General features: G+C 43.4%; 1 long non-coding RNA gene across 1 annotated transcript in view; it reads right to left on the reverse strand.

The window, feature by feature from the left end:
* Positions 1-22,580, reverse strand: part of LOC138288613 (uncharacterized) — a 51,324-nt gene that overhangs the window by 701 nt on the left and 28,043 nt on the right. Inside the window, exon 4 of the long non-coding RNA XR_011202488.1 lies at positions 1,009-1,041. This is a non-coding gene — a long non-coding RNA (uncharacterized lncRNA). The remainder of the gene's footprint in view (positions 1-1,008; positions 1,042-22,580) is intronic.

Consider the following 22,580-nt stretch of genomic DNA (forward strand, 5'->3'; position numbering starts at 1 on the left):
CTGCACTGGCTGTACAGATCTAAAATGGTTGAGGGAAGGCCATTTTCAGATAGCTGATGAGTCAGCAAGGAGTACTTCCGAAGATAAAGAAGACAGAGGGAGGCTGACATAGGTCATAATTACGAGTCTGGCGTTCACTAGACCGCCAGACTTACGGTGGCGGTCTGGACCACTGATAGTGTGTGGCAGTCCGACCACCACATTACGACCCTGGCACTGCTGTCTCCTCCAAGATCGGTGATCCCGATGGGCTGGCGGTGGGTGCAGGTTGCAAACAGCCAGGGCAGTGCTGTACACAGCGCCGCCCTACTGATTACAACATTGTTCTCCGCCAGCCTTTTCATGCAGTTTTACCACCATGAAAATTCTGTTCTGCTGTACAGACAGTGTACATTACAAGGGTGCCGGTGCCCTCTGCAGGAGGCAGCATTGCTGCTGGCTCGATTACGAGCAGGTGACAATGCTGCCACCACTTTCCCGCTGGGTGACCGGAGGAAATATTGGTTTCCGCCCAGCAGGAAAGTGATAATGGGGCCAACAGGGAGGTCACCACTACAATGGCGGCCACCCTGTCAGGAGTTTGGCAGAGGGGTGTTCCCATCCACCAAAATTCGTAATCAGGACAATAGGCCAGAAATTGTGTCAAGTTCTTTGGTGCAACAGGAAGAGGAAGGGGCTGTGAACAAGTCCTTTGGATGAGAGAGTTTTTTCAGGTGGGGAATCAATCAATGAAAGGGAAACTGCAGAGACTGGTACAGACCTACATCATTCTGAAGTAAATATATTGAACACCAGTGTGTTGAGGAGTCATGTCACCTGTTATTAAAGCAGTATATAGGCATAGGTAATAGATTATATTTTAGGACCTAGCAATAATGATACATTAAATGACAAACTTGCCACAAAGATATGAACGAAACAAGGTGGGTATGTCTAATGTACTGAATTGTGGCTGCATTGTCTTGGCTATCTAGTTACCCTCCCCTTGTCTCAATTTTTAGTTCTTACCAATAAAGTTGTCATCGTCACTCTCACTTGCCACTGTGGAGACAGAGAAGAGGACATGTTCAATCATTCCTTAGCATGCCCAGTGCACCTACAGAAACAGAAGACTTTGTTTGGGCTCTGCCATATATCTCAATGTATTCCTTCACCTACAAACATGGCAGGGCCAGACCTGAAATCACACTAGATGAAGCTTCTTTGAGCACAATTAAGTAAAAATAAGAGGAAATGCTATCAGATAAAACATGCAATGGCAATAGGTATGGCTTATGATTGTAAGTGCTTTTTGCATCATTGATGGGTTTAGGCACTAAATAAATTGCCATATATGACCTTTGTCACTCATCTTTGCACTCATGCATCCATTCACCAATCCACTGATGTATTCCTGAATTCACCTTTTGACACAACCTCACTAAAACATACAGAAATGTAACAACATATGTATGATAAATTAAAAGCATACCAGTAGAAAAAAGTAAACATGTTGTCTTAATGTGGCTGGCATATGCTTGTAATAAACCAAACTAAACAGAGCTGCAGGTGTCTTTCTCGCAAAGGTATTGTAAATAGTCTATTAAACTTTTATAGGTTAAATATGACTGCCAAACTTAGAACCAACATGCTGGACATATTGGAATGGTAAAACAATCTTACACTTTGGATAAAAGCATTTCATAATGGTCTGCTTGTTTAGAGGAAGTGGTCATGTAGGACGTGGCACAATACAGATGAGCGGCAAGCAAGCAGCCTGTTAGCGCCGCCTGAAAAGCTGAAATACCCTCTTAAGAAACATTAAAATAAAAAGATGATAAGCAAAGAAATGAAAAAGAAAAACTAAAAGAAGAAAACCCAAAATTAAAGGACTGGCAAACCAGTCCTGACAGTGAAGCACACTTATTTTCAGGTGAATGTTTATAAGTGATCAAACAGTTATGTCAGTCATAGTGCATGAGAGCCAATGACTGATGTGGACTGAACCATTACCCCATGTAGGTAACTATCATGGATGGAATAGAGTGTAAATGACATTCAGACAGACCAATGGAAGAGGAGGGCTGACCCAAAGGCCCTCTGTGTATCTATATGGTGTGTGTATATATATATATATATATATATATATATATATATATAGAGAGAGAGAGAGAGAGAGATAGATAGATAGATAGATAGATAGATAGATAGATAGATAGATAGATAGATAGATAGATAGATAGATAGATAGATAGATAGATAGATAGATAGATAGATAGATAGATAGATAGATGACTTTTACCAAATAATTAGTTTTACACCTAACTCAAAAGAGGCCTATTCAAGTGCACATGAACTGGCAAACATTGTGCATACAGTTGTGAAATTACAAATATTTGGAAAAATATAGCTTGGAAAACAATATACAATCCCTCTCAACAGGTCCTGTTAAGAATCCTCACAATGAAAATTCTCATGCTTTGTCAGAGTTGGGGTCCAACGCCAAACCCCTTGCCTGTTATGGTAAACTGTGAGAATACATATAACAAAATATCTATCTAAAGCCTGTAAGTCATCCAACTTTTAGAGTTGTGCTGGTTTGAGCAATCCTTTTCACAATTAATAAGCTAGACAAACTGTATTTGTCATAACGTTTCATAATAAGCAGACAAGACCTGTAGCATCAGCAATGTTTCCAGTGCTCCAAATAGCAAATTTCGTGTCACCATAGCTAACTTGGGCCTAATGTTTTGAGAGTAAACTTTTCCACGAGACAACGATCAGATGCAGACTCGTAATTGTATTCAGAATTACAGAGACTAAGAAAAATACTATCTCCCCTAAGGCGGCTCAACAAAGATGTTCACAAAGCAAAACTTCTATATCCACAGTTTGTCACTCTTATCTGCCCACAACTTATCTGCCCACACCAAAATCTTTGCCTACTGTGGAAATCTGTGGGATTCCATGTAACAAAATACCTATCTGTAAGCTTCAATATAGAGTAATAACCACCCACGCTTAAATACCTACTGACTTTAACATATGCTTTACATTATAATATATATATATATGTCAGGCCTAGTGCCTTTATCGTAACATTTCAAATAAACAGAAAAGGGTTGTAGCCATGATCATTGGCTTGCAACCAGGGAAAGGATGAGGCGTAACAGCCAGAGCTGCTGACTTTGATGATGGGGAGCCAAGTTCAAGTCTCAATGTTGTCTCAAATTCATCTGATTCTGGGAAAATCACTTCATCTCCTTGTGCCCACAAAAGATGAATGTGTCTATGTGTAATGTAACTGGTGCCCATGATAAGCAGTCCAATACCTTCGGGTCAAGCTTGTGCTATATATAAAAAACAGTCCTGCTGTATCAAGTATAAGCTTTGCCATTAGCCAAAAAACTGCAAAGGAATATTCTCTTTAGTGGAAGTACAGAAATTCAGCCTAATCAAATCCTGTAGTCAGCAAAACCAACATGTCTATGGAGCCTTAGTCCCTCTCTCAATAGGACGCTGAAAGCTTTCTTGTTGCTCACATAAGGTCAGTGAAAGTTGCACTGTCAAACCATACCAAAATTCCATACAGATTAGTAAAGCCCTGGACATGCCATCTTGCTCTCAAATACAAAACTGCACTCTGAAGCCTAAAGTTAATGACTACCCTTCATCTGTGCTGCTGCACAATACCCTAAATTATGTAATTTATCTAAGAAATGTAAAAAGCATTACAATGTCATGTATGTGCTCCTGAAAGTTCAAGCCCTAAAAGCTGGATAAATAGCCATAATTATCACAGCGGTGTGGAGGGCAAGCACTTTTTTGTGGAAGCACACATCTTCTGCCCTTTGAAAACATGTACTGCCGGCTACCAACATGTGGGCGGAGCCAAAGCCTTTCTCCTAGTACTGCTTCTTACAGCCATTTTTAGGTTGATCACATGTCTGGCCAGAGCTGTTCTATCAAGTTAGACCTAAAAACAAAGAAAGATCACATTAAAAATTGACACAGATTTGTAATTTCATTTTACCCACCCAAATGAATAAGTGCTGAGTCGAGATCCCAACGCCAGAAACAATTAGCCCATAATGCAACCTTCGCAGTCACTTCAATAATGCAAAACTGGTGACTCCATCTCAAAGAGAACATAAAACAGTTTTCCATGCAAAGCAAGCAGGTACTGGAAGGGGTCTGTAGTTGAGGTTCTGATCTTCCTGGATGTATATGCGATACAAACACATCTCCAACTAGAGATCTTTGAGGCTGGTTACTCCCACACTGTGGGGCATATTTACATGAATGTGGAGCATCGTGGGTGGTGTGCCAATTTCTTGTGCCCCCTTACCAGCACCTAACAACACACTGTGTGTGCCATATTTACAATGTGGCGCACCATGGCAGTTGTTAGCACAAAAGCGTCAACATATTTTACGCTATTGTGGCGCTTTGCTACACTAGCATCAAAAATGTTGACGCTAGTGCAGCAAAACACAGTGAGGCTCATTGAATATAATGGGTTTATCATTTAACTGCCTGCTCTGAGCAGGCATTAAAAATCATGGATAAAATGGTGCATTAAAATTCTGTAAATTTAACTGCGCCATTTTTTCCGGCCTCCCTGTGGTGGAACGCACCCTTGCATATTTTATGCCTGATGCAGGCATAATGTGGTGCAAAGGGTCACAAAGTGGTGCAATGCAAGCGTTGCGCCACTTTGTAAATATGGCATGGCAGAAAAACCACCTTAGCTCTGTCTTAATGTAAAAAAAATGACGCTAAGGTGTGTCTAGGGGCTCGTAAATATGCCCCTTAATTTTGACTTGGAAAGCATTACCTTGACACCTTTTTGTCCCCAAAATCTTACACCCCCTCAAATAGTCAATGCAAAAACTGGTTCAGCTCTTTTCATCACTGATTTCCTTACAGAACTATTATTCGAGGTTAACTTAAATGTCTGGTATCTCAGTGCAGTAGGCATGCTTCGTAAAAACAAATTGGGAAGATATAGACTACTGCGAGACTTCTAGAAGAAACAAAAAATGAATGGCACGGGGACGGTTGTTAGGGTCACTTTAGGTTCCAGGAGCTCTCTTTGCAGAGATCATTTAAAAGGATTCATTCTCAAGAACTTCATGTCCCCCTGGACAGCGCCACAGTTTTGGAAAATAACATAGGTACCCCTTGTTAGTTAGTTTTATGTCTGTCTTCTTGGGAAACTGATTTAATAGTCATAGTTTCCCGTTTGTCAATCATGTGTCTGTAAATTCAGACAGTGGTAGGTGGGCCACAAGCAATGAATCGCAGGGTGCAGTTGTATGTGTGTTGCTCTCCAATCTCCTATCTCTTTACACTGCTTTACTCCTGCTTTATTCTCAACGTACTGCACTAGGGACAGTCGCGTGCCATCCCAAATGAAAGAAAACATTGGGCAAAAAGAGATTATGGAGTTAATCAGGGATAACTTTATAACTCATGCTAGCATACAGCATTTTGTTGCTTTGTATATATTCTTGTGCACCTTGAGTCACATGCACATATATGTAGAGGGTTTGGCACAGAAAATGTATTTTCCGTAAGTTACCTTGTTCAGATTAAACCTGCCCAGTGACAAATAGTGACACAAAAAACATAATAGCTCTTCTAACTGAAAAGTAACAATTTACGCCTCTAAATAAATTTGGTAGAACTTTAATCAACAGCTTTCCCACTCTAATAATTTTCCGCTGCTCTGCCGAGTTTGTGATATCCCTGTGGGGTAATTTCACCATCTATTGTTCTACTGACTGAAAAGTGAAGTGACATTTTATTATATATTCGATGTCATGAGCTCAGAATACCAATATACATTGCAAACAAACTCACTAACACATAGGCGATCCAAAAAATTAAGTGTGCATTAAAACATTGTGCAAGAATACGGCGAGAAATCATCAATAGATCCCTACTGACACCAGAAAGACAGACATGCACGCCCGGTCACCAGCCGCCTCGACTACGGCAACACTCTCTATGCCAGAGTGTCCAAACAGCTACTTAAAAGAATCCAGAATCTACAGAACACCACAGCCAGAATCGTCCTCAACCTCCCCAAGTGCTCAACCATCACCCCACACCCTGTCCAGAAGAGATGCCAATTCAAAATCCTCACACTTGCAAATAAGGCTCTACACAATCTTGGGCCATTCTACATTAACCATCGACTGGCCTTCCAATTCCCAGCAAGGCAACCACGCTCTGCCTCGCTAAACCTCGCACAGCCCCTACATCCATCACAGCTGAGGCTGCTCCTTCTCCTACACAGCTCCCTCCCTGGTGGACTTCGGAAGGAGACTCTAGATGTGGCTTTTTGACATTTCTGAGAATTTCTGCAGCCCGATCGTGAAGTGATCAGGCTGAAGAAATGCCCACTAGACACAAGGGAGATTTTGTTTTGTGTTTATGTGTGTTAACTTACAAGGGGAGCGACTTCTTGAGCAAGGGTCGCTCCCCAGGGGAGGAAATTTATTATTAGGCCTTAAAACATATATATCCCTGGTGTCTAGTGGCTTCTACCCTCCCTGGGGGCAGATCGGCCTATTTTAATTAGGCCAATCTGCCCCCAGGGGGGGCAGAAGCCACTAGGCACCAGGGATATATATTTTGTTTTCATAAGCAATGAAGGGGAGCAACGCCTTGAGCAAGGGTCGCCCCTATTGGGGGTAATTATTTATGAGGCCTTTTCTGCCCCCCCCGGGGGCAGATCGGCCTATTTTAATTAGACCGATCTGCCCCCAGGGGGGCCAGAAGCCACTAGTCACCAGGGATTTATTTTTAATTTTTTACAGATGGGGAGCGACCCCTTAGACAAGGGTCACTCCCCTTGGGGGGCAAATTCTTTTTAGGCCTACTTTTGTTAGGCCAATTTGCCCCCAAGGGGAGCAGAGACTACTAGACACCATGGATTTATTCGTACATCCGTTTCACGCAAGGGGAGTGACCCCTTAGGCAAGGGCCGCTCCCCTGGGGGGTAAATTTATTTTAGGCCATTTCTGTCCCCCTTGGGGGCAGATCGGCCTATTTATATAAGGCCGATCTTCCCCCAGAGGGGCAGAAACCACTTAGGCACCGAGGATTGCTGTGTGTGTATGTTTTGTTTGGGGGGCAGCCCCTTGGGCAAGGGTCGCTCCCCATCGGGGCACATTACTGTTGGCCATTTCTGCCCACCTTGGGGGCAGTTCGGCTTATTTTTGAAAGGCCCATCTGCCCCAAAGGGGCGCAGAAAGTCCACCATAGACCAGGGAAGATTTTTTTTTTTAAGAGAGGGTATAAATAAATGGGGACAAAGATGTTCTGCCCACCGTTGGGCAGATGGGGCAATTACCCCCGATCCACTCCCTGGGTGGGCAGAAAGCCTACTAGATGCCAGGAAACTAAAACAAAAAACAATAGTGTGGTGGTGGCTACCAACCAGTATGGGCATGGTTATGCCCCCACACCAACTGAAGGGGGTCTTTCAGCCATTTTCTTACCCACAATGCCCTGCAAACCTTAAACTTTGCTTAAAATCGCACATTTTTCCCACATTTTTGTGATGGAACCTTCCAGAATCTGCAGGAATCCACAAAATTCCTACCACCCAGTGTTGTTGCATCTATACCAATAACAATTCTGCCCCACTTGTCAGCCTAATTTTTTTTTTTTCCAAACTGCCCTTTTGGACCCGCTTTGGTTCCCCCTCATTTTCGAAACAGGAATGTGGGGAAAAAGTGATTTTTAGCTAAATTTTAGGTTTGCCGAGGATTCTGGGTAAGAAAACACTGGGTGAGAGTGCCACAAGTTACCCCATCCTAGGTTCCCTTAGGTGACTAGTTTTCAGAAATGTCTAGGTTTGCTAGGTTTTCCTAGGTGCCGGGTGAGCTAGAGGCCAAAATCCACAGCTAGGCACTTTGCAAAAAACAGGTCCGTTTTCTTTGGGAAAATGTGTTGTGTCCACGTTGTGTTTTGGGGCATTCCCTGTCGCGGGCACTAGGCCTACCCACACAAGTGATGTACCATTTTTATCGGGAGACTTGGGGGAATGCTCTGTGGAAGGAAATTTTTGCCTCCTCTTAGATTCCAGAACTTTCTATCACCAAAATGTGAGGAAAAAGTGTTTGTTTTTGCCAAATTTTGAGGTTTGCAAAGGATTCTGGGGAACAGAACCTGATGAGAGCGCGACAAGTTACCCCATCCTGGGTTTCTCTAGGTGTCTGTTTTTCAAAAATGCACAGGTTTGGTTTCTTTTCTTAGGTGCCGGCTGAGCTAGAGACCAAAATCCACAGCTAGGCACTTTCCAAAAAACATGTCCATTGTCAATGTAAAAATGTGATGTGTCCATGTTGTGTTTTGGGGCATTTCCTGTCGTGGGCACTAGGCCTACTCACACAAGTGAGGTACCATTTTTATCTGGAGACTTGGGGGAATGTTGTGTGGAAGGAAATTTGTGGCTCATCTCACATTCCAGAACTTTCTATCACCGAAATATGAGGGAAAAGTGTATTTGTTGCCAAATTTTGAGGTTTGCAAAGGATTCTGGGTAACAGAACCTGGTGAGAGCCCCACAAGTCACCCAATCCTGGATTTCCATAGGTGTCTAGTTTTCAAAAATGCACAGGTTTGGTAGGTTTCCCTAGGTGCCGGCTGAGCTGGAGGCCAAAATCCACAGCTAGGCACTTTGCAAAAAACAGCTCTTTTCTTTGAGAAAATGTGATGTGTCCAAGTTGTCTTTTGGGACATTTCCTCTCGTGGGCACTAGGCCTACCCACACAAGTGATGTACCATTTTTATCTGGAGACTTGGGGGAATGCTCTGTGGAAGGAAATTTGTGCCTCCTCTTAGATTCCAGAACTTTCTATCACCAAAATTTGAGGACAAAGTGCTTTTTTTTTGCCAAATTTTGAGGTTTGCAAAGGATTCTGGGGAACAGAACCTGGTGAGAGCGCGACAAGTTACCCCATCCTGGGTTTCCATAGGTGTCTGTTTTTGAAAAATGCACAGGTTTGGTTGGTTTTCTTAGGTGCCGGCTGAGCTAGAGACCAAAATCTACAGCTAGGCACTTTCCAAAAAACATGTCCATTGTCAATGTAAAAATGTGATGTGTCCATGTTGTGTTTTGGGGCATTTCCTGTTGTGGGCACTAGGCCTACTCACACAAGTGAGGTACCATTTTTATCTGGAGACTTGGGGGAATGTTGTGTGGAAGGAAATGTGTGGCTCCTCTCACATTCCAGAACTTTCTATCACTGAAATATGAGGGAAAAGTGTTTTTTTGCTAAATGTTGAGGTTTGCAAAGTATTCTGGGGAACAGAACCTGGTGAGAGCCCCAGAAGTCAACCCCATTCTGAATTCCCCTAGGTGCCTAGTTCTCAAAAATTTATAGGTTTGCTAAGTTTCCTTTGGTGCCGGCTGAGCTAGAGGCCAAAATCCACAGCTAGGCACTTTGCAAAAAACAGGTCAGTTTTCTTTGGGAAAATGTGTTGTGTCCATGTTGTGTTGTGGGGCATTTCCTGTTGCGGCACTAGGCCTACCCACACAAGTGAGGTACCATTTTTATCAGGAGACTTGGGGGAATGCTGGGTGGAAGGAAATTTGTGGCTCCTCTCAGATTCCAGAACTTTCTATCACTGAAATATGAGGGAAAAGTGTATCTGTTGCCAAATTTTGAGGTTTGCAAAGAATTCTGGGTAACAGAACCTGGTGAGAGCCCCACAAGTGACCTATCCTGGATTTCCCTAGGTGTCTAGTTTTCAAAAATGCACAGGTTTGGTAGGTTTCCCTAGGTGCCGGCTGAGCTGGAGGCCAAAATCCACAGCTAGGCACTTGCCAAAAAACATGTAGGATTTCAAAGTAAAAATGTGATGTGTCCATGTTGCCTTTCCTGTCGCGGGCATTAGGCCTACCCATGCAAGTGAGGTACCATTTTTATCGGGAGACTTGGGGGAACACAGAATAGAAGAACAAGTGTTATTGCACCTTGTCTCTCTCTACATGTTTTCCTTCCAAATGTAAGACTGTGTGTAAAAAAGATGTCTATTTGAGAAATGCCCTGTAATTCACATGCTAGTATGGGGACCCCAGAATTTAGAGATGTGCAAATAACCACTGCTTCTTAACACCTTATCTTGTGCCCATTTTGGAAATACAAAGGTTTCCTTGATACCTATTTTTCACTCTTTATACTTCACCAAATGAATTGCTGTATACCCGGTATACAATGAAAACCCATTGCAAGGTGCAGATCTTTTATTGTCTATGGGTACCTAGGGTTCTTGATGAACCTACAAGCCTTATATATACCCACAACCAGAAGAGTCCAGCAGACGTAACAGTATATTGCTTTCAAAAATCTGCCATAGCTGGGAAAGGTTGTAGAAGAAAACGTGGACAGAAATGGCTCTTTTTTCACCTCAATTTCAATATGTTTTTATTTTAGCTGTTACTTTCTGTAAGAAAATCTAGAAGGATCTACACAAATGAACCCTTGCTGAATTCAGAATGTTGTCTACTTTTCAGAAATGTTTAGATGTCTGGGATACAGCATTGGTTTCACACCCGTTTCTGTCACTAACTGGTAAGAGGCTAAAAGCACAAAAAATAGTAAAAATGGGGTATGCCCCAGTAAAATGCCAAAATTGTGTTGAAAAATGTGGTTTTCTGATTCAAGTCTGCCTGTTCCTGACACCTGTTCCTAAAACCTGAGAACATGGTGATTTTAGCACCACAAACCCTTTTTGATGCCATTTTCAGGGGGGGGGGGGGAACCACAAGCCTTCTTCTGCAGCCCTTTTTTCCCATTTAAAAAAAATGTTGAAAAAAAAGGATGCAAATTTGGCGTGTAATAATTATGTGGACAAAATGTTAGGAGGGCCTAAGCGCAAACTGCCCCAAAAAGCCAAAAAAAGGCCTGCCACCTGAGGAGGAAAAGGCCTGGCAGTGAAGGGGTTAAGATCAACTGTAAAGCAAAATGGAACAATGAATGAGAAGCCAATTAAAGAAATGCAGATTGAAAACATAGATAAAAGCTGCTCTTTTTTAGAGGAAAAAATTAAAAGTGATGGGTGGAATGCCTCAATATTCTCAGCCAGCCACTGGTAATTACTCTAGGCCGTATTCCAGTCATTTTTTGATCATTGTGCCTCTTCAGAAAAAAACAATGTAATGCAAATTATGCTTCTTACTGCCCTATTTGGGCCAGCCCAGTCGAAACTGCCTTGTCAAGTCCCACTAGAGAGGAAAACATGCAACCCCAAACCTTCATCCAGGATAACTGACTGCAGATGACACCCTTAATATCCATAGAGAACAAAGCCCACCAAGCGAGAACAGCACAAACAGGACCAAAGCACTAGACACCAGTCCTGTGGCATTACAAAATGCACAAAATGTACCCTATACCCCAAAACAACCTCACATATGATTATGTGCGACAGCAAGCGTAGGGCAGCTGTAGTACATAAAATGTTGGCATAAGCATTGATTCTGATGCACATTCCTGGGATATTTTGTCAATCCCCAGAAAGTCAAACCAAATTGCTAATCTTCAAAGATGGAATGGTTACGATGCGACTGCAAAAGAATGCTGGCGGTCTGCTGCCTCGTAATACCGCTAGAGGTATTACGGCTTCTGCCGGGCTGGAGGTGCTCACCTCCAGCCTGGCGGACCGCCCAAAAGTGTCGGTACGGGTGGCATTTTGGCAATTTGGCCTCATAATATGGCAGTCTTTACCGCCGGCCCGTCAGCGGTAAAACCGCCACCACGATTCTGGCGGTATTAAGACTGCCAAACTCGTAATGAGGACCACAATGAAGAAAAGCAGGCTATACACCTCGACAGAGGGTAGCAGAAAAGAAGACTTTTCACAGACCCCATCAAATAATTTCCCTTCACAAGAGTACACCACATACCAAAGCAGACTTTGCTTATGTGCAAGGGCAGTTCCAGCAGGTGCACAATGTCACACCCTTCCTAACACTAGGGGCATTCACAGGCCCCTGCAGCCTCTGTGGCCAGGGTGTTCCCCAACCCTTCTAAGGACTCCCACTCAGCCCAGACCGATGCTTATCTGTGCGGTATGAGACACTTAGGAAGCCCTTGTAATATTCTACAGGTGGTGATGGGGAGACCATTCTGCATTATGCTGCTACCAAACACAGCACCTTTTTCATGTCGTCAGCAGTATAAATAATATCACTTGTAAATAATATCTTGGTTTTCAACTTTACATGGGCTTTAGTACATGTGGCACTGTCACATAAAAACAGTCAAAGCAAAATAAATAGCCACAGCAGCAAGCGATGCCAACCCCAAAAAAGTGTTGTTTTTTTTACGAGGGGAGAAATCAATAGCTTAGGAAGAGACAAAAGTGAAGTCCTTCTCAGTGATTTCTGAAACTGAGAAGGGTGGGTGTGTGCCATAACCCCCTTCAGAAGGCCAGGAGGCATAAAGGGGCTACTGGCCCCAACTATGACCAACTATGGATCCTGAGCAACACTGACCAAGTACCCGTTCTGCACTTGACTCTCAGTGGTAGCTATGGTCGAGCAGTCCAAGGCTCCCTCAGGAGAAAGTGTTAATACAGGTCAGTGAACATGACTCCCAAGTAAAAGCTCACAGCAGTGCCAGTAAATCAATGTCCAGTCAAATACTTCCTTTTATAATAAAAAGAAGTATTTTATTTCTAACTCTACGCATTCAAAGCAATGTTACCATGCATATAAACAATAGCACAGTTACCCATGAGGTTGGGGCTCTAATGTTTCGCTGGTAAATCCCTATTCCACCTACTCTTTATGATGTGGTAGGGGTTATTCCCCGTTCACTGGGGCCACATTCAGGAAATGCTCACCAGTAGGCCTTGACTCAAGAGTCCACTCCAACTCTTTATAAACTAGTAAAAGGTGTCTTGAGCTCCCCCTGCCGGGGATGGGAACAGATTCCTGTGCTCAGTGCTGAGTCCCAGTTAAGCACACACTGTGTCTTTTTCATTGGGGCAGCTTCAGCTGAATCCTCATTTCTTTGTGGTAACCTATGTGTCACAGCTCAGATTTCTTGGGCAATGGCTCGATCCTGGCAACCACTTGGGTAGCACCTGCTGGCATAAGGGGTTGCCATAGCACTACTGACCGTAATACTACCAGCCAAGGTGCCTGCCCTCACCACATGATAGGTAGTCCGAACCACTGCGGCCCATTCTGGTATATGGTGTTAGTGCTACACTCCTTGCAAGCTTTAGTCCTTCTGATATAGCAGCAACTTTCACAGCAATAACTTTCACAGCGAACCCTCCTGACATACGGGGTCACTGACACAGTTGTTGTATTGCTTCTCTTGTCCTGCATGCCACTCTGTCCATGGCTATCTTCATGGCATATCCCTCCTGGAACACAGAGGTTGCCAACTGGAATCTGTGCATGGACACTGACCTGATCGGTGCAGCATCTGTCTCCTCAGACCTCACACTGGGACTTCAGTTGGCTAGGTTGCCCACTGGACTCAGCTCCCTCCAACGCTTTTCTCCTCTCCACAGAGCACACTGATCTTAGCAAACAGGCAGGCACTGGTGCTCAGGCTTCCCAGCAAGTGGTCTTGGTTTCCTGGGGTGAGGTCCCCTCACCCACAAGGGTGACTCGCAGGCTTTGGCCCCCAGTCCTGGTCACAGGCAGAAGTCTTGCAAAGCTTTCTTTCCTCACACAGTCTGTCTGGCTGTTGGCAGATGACAAAGTTTGGAACTCAACCTCCCCTTCATATAGTCAACGGGGGTTCTGCTTATTATGAAGTGTACAATTTTCTCTATCTTCTTCCGTTTGAAAGTCTGTCACAGCAGAAAAGACTCCAAAGCTGATAGTCCCACAACACTTTCCGTGGGAGGGACTACAGTTCTCACCTGGATGTCAGCCACAGTAATATGTGCATCAAATGGAGGGTTAATTCCAGACTCCTAGCCCTACTTTTTATGATTCTTTTATCATCCCCATCTCTTTCCTGAGATGTGCTCAAGCCCTTTCCTAGTGATATATCACTGAATCTAAAAGCATTCGTTGAATTGTACAAAAGGGAACCTTTCCCCACCCCTTCTCCAGAGGGTCCCACCCAGTTCAGAGGAATTCAGCAATACACACATTTGTCTGGGGAATTTCTCTACTCCTCATGTCTTCACCAGGCATGCCTGAGCTTCCCAAAATGAAGCCCAGACTATTCCATGAATGTACCATTTTAGGCACACTTGCACTCAGTGTATGAACATAGCACACACACTATTCAGCATTGCGTCATCACAGATACATATATATTCCACCCACACATTCATTCTGTGCACACTGCTCAGTACTGTAGCCGTTCTGTGTTGTGTCAAGGTATACTACTTACAAACACAGACACAGACAACACACACTATGCACCCAGCACAACACTTCACGCTTCATGTATTAGACTTCTCACAAGCACACATACACATGGTATGTGCTTCCACTGCACATGGCCTACACAGCACTATATCACTCATGTAATGTATCCCTCGCAGGTATAGATATACCCATTACACACACTCACGATGTATGAATTCCACAACACTGCTCTATCCCTGTAATGTACCCTTCCCAGAAACACATGCATCCAGCGCAGAGTCACCAATCTTGTGCTGTGCAGCACTCTACATCTAACTGATGTAGGCCAAGGATCAGTTAAGCACACAGCAGCAGAACTTTACAAAGGTGAGTGATCCTGTAGGCCTCACTCCAGTGACAGGTTACAAAGGACCTGTTCACTCCTACTGATCACTACATGGTATGCTGCCACCTCTGCTCTGTACTGCTTAACTCTTGGCGAAGTTGGCAGCCTTCCAGCACAAAGAGGGCAGCGCTTTGGGTGCCCCTCCCGGTCCAACAAGACCGCAATTTGTGAGACAAGCCTATGTCATGGTGCAAATGCATGATGTATGTTACTGATTTAGAGTTTGGCAGAGAGGTTACACCGTCACAAATGTGATGGATATCCGGTCCATCGTATTATGATTTCTATAGGATGAAGTGGAACCATAATACGTTTGTGACGGAGTAATCCCATCTGTCAAATTCTAAATCGCGCCCTCTGTTTGCCTATGACAACACAAATCAGCAGGAGGGATCCAGACAACTGTGCAGTTTGGCCCTCAGGGCAGAGATACACGCCCATAACCAGTGCAGAGGACTTTTCTGTCCTTACAGTGTGACACGCAGGTTAAGTGAGAGAGTGAGACAGAGTTTCATGTTGTAGTTACAGCTCGAGTGAGAATGTGCTTCTGAGAAAAATAATTTCTGTCCCTTCCAGTAGTAAGTTGTTTTGGTCTTTGAGACCTCTTTGGCATATTATATAGAGCGCAGATTAGAAAGGTATATTAGATTGATCATGCAAGATAAGGCAGCATAATAAAGATTTCAAATGTGATTCTTGCTTTAATTTGAAGTCAGCAGAGGTAACAGAGCAACAGGGATGAGTGATCATTTTTTTTAGTAGTTGTTATCAGTTTGGGAGCCAAATGGAATCCTGCTTTGAGCAGTATACCAGGGGACTCTCGAGCACTTGCTAAAACAACATTTCTGAAGTTCAAAAGCTTGAACTGATGTTTTTAACTAGTCTTAGAAGATAAGGCGAGTGTTTCTTTTGACTAAATGAAGGTAGAAAGAATCCAGGTTGACGCTAAAGGCTTTCACAATGGAAGAGATCCAGAGTATGTTTGGGTTGAATTTATTCCTATGAGAAGATGTGAAGATTTTGAAATAAGGCTGGAGAGATCACTGAATACTGAGGCCAATGCAAGACATTTCAGATACTCCTGAGATGTATAACCAAATTTTCACTTGTTGTCTGGTAATGTGAAATGATGAAACCTTACTCAGAACTCGACCATGAAAGCTCATGCATTGCTTTAGCATTTACATCAGCCTTCCATCATGAACTGTGTTGAAAGCCTCTGTCCAGAAGTCATCTACCTTTTCTAGTACGTAGTGCATATCTGCTAAGATTGCTAGGTTGGCTTTTTCTATGCTGAAACCAAGAGGAAGGTGGATTGGTAGTCTGCAACTAGAGGTGCCTTAGCAATGATGGTATACAACTTATTGTGATGTATCTCTGCATGGCTCTCCCTAGGCAAGGGAATTTGGACACCAACTGGTGGTAAAACAACGCGTTTAGATAAGGGTTGTGTGCATTTGAGGACTGGAAAAATCTGTTTAGGCTTTAAAGAATCTGGCAACATTTCTTGGGTAAAGGATGCTTTTACCACTCACCCTGGCCATTTTAAAATCTTTTCTTCATCGTTTTTGTTTTGTGGAGTACATAGGATATTCATCATCTGTTCCCACAATTATGATTAATCTACTAATATGGAATAAGGATTTGGAATAGTATGATTGATTTGGTCTTCTTCAAATTTTTTTAAGTTAAAGAGTGCCAATGAGTTGATTACCATGTGAAAGTTACTAGTAAAGATTGTAGCAGTAATCAGGTCTTGCAATAAGGTAGATGATAGTTTTTATGTGTTCAGAATATTTTATTAATGTGTAATGCATTAACATGAAATACACTGAAATGCGTACAATGAGTAAAACATGTTTTGAATTAAAAGAAAAACAGCACAGAAAATGTAAATGGAATGTGAGGATGGAGAACAAGATGTGTAAATAAACCGAATTACAACTACAATTGCCTACAAGATCCTAATGCTTTTCTGACATAAATGTCCAAGGGTTAACACAAAGGCATACAAGCTACATTGTTAAACAATAGAGAGAGAAGAAGCAGTTATATGCATCTCTTTTTGTGTGCAATTAACCCATTCCCACCAAGTAGAGTAAGAACGTCCAATAGAAGATTTTCAATTTAATGAGATGGATTTGACCCCATCTGGCATTAGAATAATGAACAGCTTATATTCATAATTGATTAGATGGTATTTTAAGCTTTTCGAATTACAAATGGTGTGAGAGTACCAAATTTTCATTAATAAATTGAATTTTACAAATAGTGCACCCTACTTGATTTCATAAATGTGTAAGATTTTTAAACTGAAATAACATATGATTCAAAGTACCTTATGCTTCATTACATTTCCCGACTGTACTCAATTAAACTTAAACCTTTTATTAGGAGTCCATTATACTTCACACTTTAAGAAAAAAATAGTCTGTAAAATAGAATCAGAGACAACATTTCTTGGATATGATTTCCAGATAGAACACTGATCTTCATCCCTATTTCTCATATCTATAACATCTTCCCACATGCTTCTCATAACAGGATTGTCTTTAGTAGCATGGGAATTTATGATCTTGTATGCCTTAAATGATAGATGACTATGGAACTTAAATTAATTTTAGTTGATCAAATGAGAAGCGGGGGTACTATTTTTGATAGCATTGTGAAAGATTTTAAAAGTACATTGTTTAATTGCAAGTGATGTGAAAATGTATCTGGAGGTAAATAAAATAACTCCATCATTTGTGCAAATGATCACATGTACATTATTGGTAATTACATCCTTTACATAAGTAATTCCTCTCAAGTGCCAATCCTGGCAATAGATTTACTTAAACAATTACAATAAAATTCCAGACTGACACTAAATTGGATTTGTTAACAAGTCTGAAAACCAGTTATTGAGGTCCAATAATGGTTTAACAGTTGATAAAATTATTGTTTTTTTACATGGAGCTGAATACATTCATAGTCAACAGGGATGGTAATGAGAATTGATTTCAGTCATTTACCATGTAGATATAGGGTTACAACAATGGTCTTTAAACCATAAATAGCCTTGTCTTACAAGAAATATATTACGATGCATAAGAAAATAGGCAAATGAATTCCACCAAAGAACTTAGAAAGCTGAATGTTATTAATTGCACTACATGTTTTTATTCTGCCAAGTAAGGTGTGATATCAGTGATTTGTTTTTATAAAAAAATTAACAGGGAACAAAAAAAATCATCCCCTTAAATGTATCAACTCTTCCCATCTAGAACAAGCAAAGCCAAGACCATGTTGACATATCACTTTCAGCTGTTTTAAATATATGATGAAAATTTAGTTTAATGGTACTTGTGATATCTTTGGCAAATTATATACCCATATATTTGATAGATGAGCTTACCTACAAAATACCCTAATTATTTAGCATATATGAGTGACACACATTAGGCAGAGGAATAAATTGTGAGTATTTTACTTGATAGTTATTCAGATACTTCAAAGCAATTAGAACATATACTTAAAATACAGGGAATAGAGGATACATGATTTGAGACTAATAATAAGTTATCATCTTTATTGGTCAAATCTGAAAGTTTAATATTAGGTTTACTAATGTATATAGCTTAAACTCATCATTAATGCAGAAACTAAAGTAAAAAGGTGTTAGTGCTAATGAAAATAGCAGTGTGGAAAAGGGACAACTCTACAAAGTATCACAATATAGCCTAAAGGGAGAAAACACAATTGTATTGATATACATAGAAACATATGACTATTTTAAGAAATGTGTCACCAAAATTAAAATATACATAACATTAAATACAAAATTTCCTAGGAAACTCAATCAAGTGCTTCCCAACATCTAACACTAAAAGACCACATGGTCTCTGATTGTGGGAAACTCAAGAGAACATCACATAACAGTCTTGCCTATTCTGAAGAGAGACGACCTTTCAAAAGCATCGTTTGATCAACATGAATTAGAATTTTCCTTTCAATCCACAGGGGATAAATCATCTGGAAAAAGACCAAGTCGGTACCTCGGAAGCCCCTAGTGGTCCCCGCCGAAGGTGTTTTTTGCCCCCCTCCAGACTTTGCCTGCATTATTTTTGATGTTATGTCTGATGCTGTGTCTCTTTTTGCTAACTGTCTAACTAGACTAGAGAACACGCTGGATAAGCTGGAAAGTAGGCTGCCCGATACCGTTAAAATGCTTGAAGAAAGACTTCAGAAGATGCGGGGGCTGGCGGAAGTAGGAAAATGTTGGGAAATGATCAATGCTAGCATAAGTTATGGCACGTTGCCCTTAGCTAATGACTGCCCCATTTCTTCACATGGTACCGTCTCTTTAGCACTAGGGCCCCAACCTCTGATAACCAATCGCAATTTGGTAGCTGTAGGAAGTTGGCTCTGTATGTGCTATTTCAAAGTAAGGAATAGCATGCACAGAGTCCAAGGGTTCCCCTTAGAGGTAAAATAGTGGTAAAAAGAGATAATACTAATGCTCTATTTTGTGGTAGTGTGGTCGAGCAGTAGGCTTATCCAAGGAGTAGTGTTAAGCATTTGTTGTACATACACATAGACAATAAATGAGGTACACACACTCAGAGACAAATCCAGCCAATAGGTTTTGTATAGAAAAATATCTTTTCTTAGTTTATTTTAAGAACCACAGGTTCAAATTTAACATGTAATATCTTGTTTGAAAGGTATTGCAGGTAAGTACATTAGGAACGTTGAATCATTTCAATTGCATGTATACTTTTCAAGTTATTGACAAATAGCTATTTCAAAAGTGGACACAGTGCAATTTTCACAGTTCCTGGGGGAGGTAAGTTTTTGTTAGTTTTACCAGGTAAGTAGGACACTTACAGGGTTCAGTTCTTGGTCCAAGGTAGCCCACCGTTGGGGGTTCAGAGCAACCCCAAAGTCACCACACCAGCAGCTCAGGGCCGGTCAGGTGCAGAGTTCAAAGTGGTGCCCAAAACGCATAGGCTAGAATGGAGAGAAGGGGGTGCCCCGGTTCCGGTCTGCTTGCAGGTAAGTACCCGCGTCTTCGGAGGGCAGACCAGGGGGGTTTTGTAGGGCACCGGGGGGGACACAAGCCCACACAGAAATTTCACCCTCAGCAGCGTGGGGGCGGCCGGGTGCAGTGTAGAAACAAGCGTCGGGTTTGCAATGTTAGTCTATGAGAGATCAACGGATCTCTTCAGCGCTGCAGGCAGGCAAGGGGGGGCTTCCTCGGGGAAACCTCCACTTGGGCAAGGGAGAGGGACTCCTGGGGGTCACTTCTCCAGTGAAAGTCCGGTCCTTCAGGTCCTGGGGGCTGCGGGTGCAGGGTCTTTTCCAGGCGTCGGGACTTAGGGTTCAGAGAGTCGCGGTCAGGGGAAGCCTCGGGATTCCCTCTGCAGGCGGCGCTGTGGGGGTTCAGGGGGGACAGGTTTTGGTACTCACAGTCGGAGAGTAGTCCGGGGGTCCTCCCTGAGGTGTTGGTTCTCCACCAGCCGAGTCGGGGTCGCCGGGTGCAGTGTTGCAAGTCTCACGCTTCTTGCGGGGAGTTGCAGGGTTCTTTAAAGCTGCTTCTTGAAACAAAGTTGCAGTCTTTTTTGGAGCAGGTCCGCTGTCCTCAGGAGTTTCTTGTCGTCGTCGAAGCAGGGCAGTCCTCAGAGGATTCAGAGGTCGCTGGTCCCTTTGGAAGGCGTCGCTGGAGCAGAGTTCTTTGGAAGGCAGGAGACAGGCCGGTGAGTTTCTGGAGCCAAGGCAGTTGTTGTCTTCTGGTCTTCCTCTGCAGGGGTTTTCAGCTGGGCAGTCCTTCTTCTTGTTGTCGCAGGAATCTAAATTCTTAGGTTCAGGGAAGCCCTTAAATACTAAATTTAAGGGCGTGTTTAGGTCTGGGGGGGTTAGTAGCCAATGGCTACTAGCCCTGAGGGTGGGTACACCCTCTTTGTGCCTCCTCCCAAGGGGAGGGGGTCACATTCCTATCCCTATTGGGGGAATCCTCCTTCTACAAGATGGAGGATTTCTAAAAGTCAGAGTCACCTCAGCTCAGGACACCTTAGGGGCTGTCCTGACTGGCCAGTGACTCCTCCTTGTTTTTCTCATTATCTCTCCTGGACTTGCCGCCAAAAGTGGGGGCTGGGTCCAGGAGGCGGGCATCTCCACTAGCTGGAGTGCCCTGGGGCATTGTAACACGAAGCTTGAGCCTTTGAAGCTCACTGCTAGGTGTTACAGTTCCTGCAGGGGGGAGGTGTGAAGCGCCTCCACCCAGAGCAGGCTTTGTTTCTGTCCTCAGAGAGCACAAAGGCTCTCACCGCATGAGGTCAGACACTCGTCTCTCAGCAGCAGGCTGGCACAGACCAGTCAGTCCTGCACTGAACAATTGGGTAAAATACAGGGGGTATCTCTAAGATGCCCTCTGTGTGCATTTTTTAATAAATCCAACACTGGCATCAGTGTGGGTTTATTATTCTGAGAAGTTTGATACTAAACTTCCCAGTATTCAGTGTAGCCATTATGGAGCTGTGGAGTTCGTTTTTGACAGACTCCCAGCCCATATACTCTTATGGCTACCCTGCACTTACAATGTCTAAGGTTTTGCTTAGACACTGTAGGGGCATAGTGCTCATGCACATATGCCCTCACCTGTGGTATAGTGCACCCTGCCTTAGGGCTGTAAGGCCTACTAGAGGGGTGACTTACCTATGCCACAGGCAGTGGGAGGTTGGCATGGCACCATGAGGGGAGTGCCATGTCGACGTAGTCATTTTCTCCCCATCAGCACACACAAGCTGGCAAGCAGTGTGTCTGTGCTGAGTGAGGGGTCCCTAGGGTGGCATAAGACATGCTGCAGCCCTTAGAGACCTTCCCTGGCATCAGGGCCCTTGGTACCAGGGGTACCAGTTACAAGGGACTTACCTAGGTGCCAGGGTTGTGCCAATTGTGGAAACAATGGTACATTTTAGGTGAAAGAACACTGGTGCTGGGGCCTGGTTAGCAGGGTCCCAGCACACTTCTCAGTCAAGTCAGCATCAGTATCAGGCAAAAAGTGGGGGGTAACTGCAACAGGGAGCCATTTCTTTACACAAGCCCCCCCCAGCCCACAGGCCAGGAGACTCAGCCAAAGCTGGGAGAGTCTTCCTAGTCTGTCAGGCGAGGAAGAGTAGAGGAAATAGGCTGGTTTGTTGCAGGGCCTACTCTGCCTTACATCCTCCTGTTCAGGTCATTCCCTCTGGGGAACTGACCCACTTCCACAGTGATAGGACCTAGTCTGAACTGCCTCTTGTCTGTGCTTTTTATGTCTTCACCCATTCTCTCTATTTTGGGGTTAGAGGTATCCACCTCTGCTAATCTTATCTTAGCCAGGGTCACCCCTAGCTTACCCAAAGAGGTTACCCAGAGCTGGAGTAACCCCACCATGACCAACAGGGTCAGGGGGCCTAACTTGCTATTTGGCATGGGGTCAGACCACCATGCCAAGGATAGTGCAGCCATAAAGGCTAACACCCAGCAGAGGCCACTGACAGCTATCAGTGCCCAGAACCACACCTTTAGCTCTTCACCTACAAGGGAAGGGGCTAAGTTACAGGCTTCTTTGGGTTCAGGGTGCCTGTCTGCTGTATTAGAGTGGGGGGTTACCACATCTTGTAGTAAACACCCTTCTTCCACTCTTTCTTCTGTTAGCTGAGGAGCCACCCACTCAGGCTTAACAGTTGCCTGACTAGCCAGGACTTCTTGTGGGTCAGGTTGGACTTTATCAGAGCCACTTTTGGAGTTCTCCCCTACTGGAGCAGAATCTCCTTGGCTTGCTGGAACCCTGGCTAAAGGTTGTCCACCTTTCCTACTCTGTTTCCTTTT

This window comes from Pleurodeles waltl, chromosome 4_1 (assembly GCF_031143425.1).
Source record: "Pleurodeles waltl isolate 20211129_DDA chromosome 4_1, aPleWal1.hap1.20221129, whole genome shotgun sequence".
Lineage (NCBI taxonomy): Eukaryota > Metazoa > Chordata > Amphibia > Caudata > Salamandridae > Pleurodeles > Pleurodeles waltl.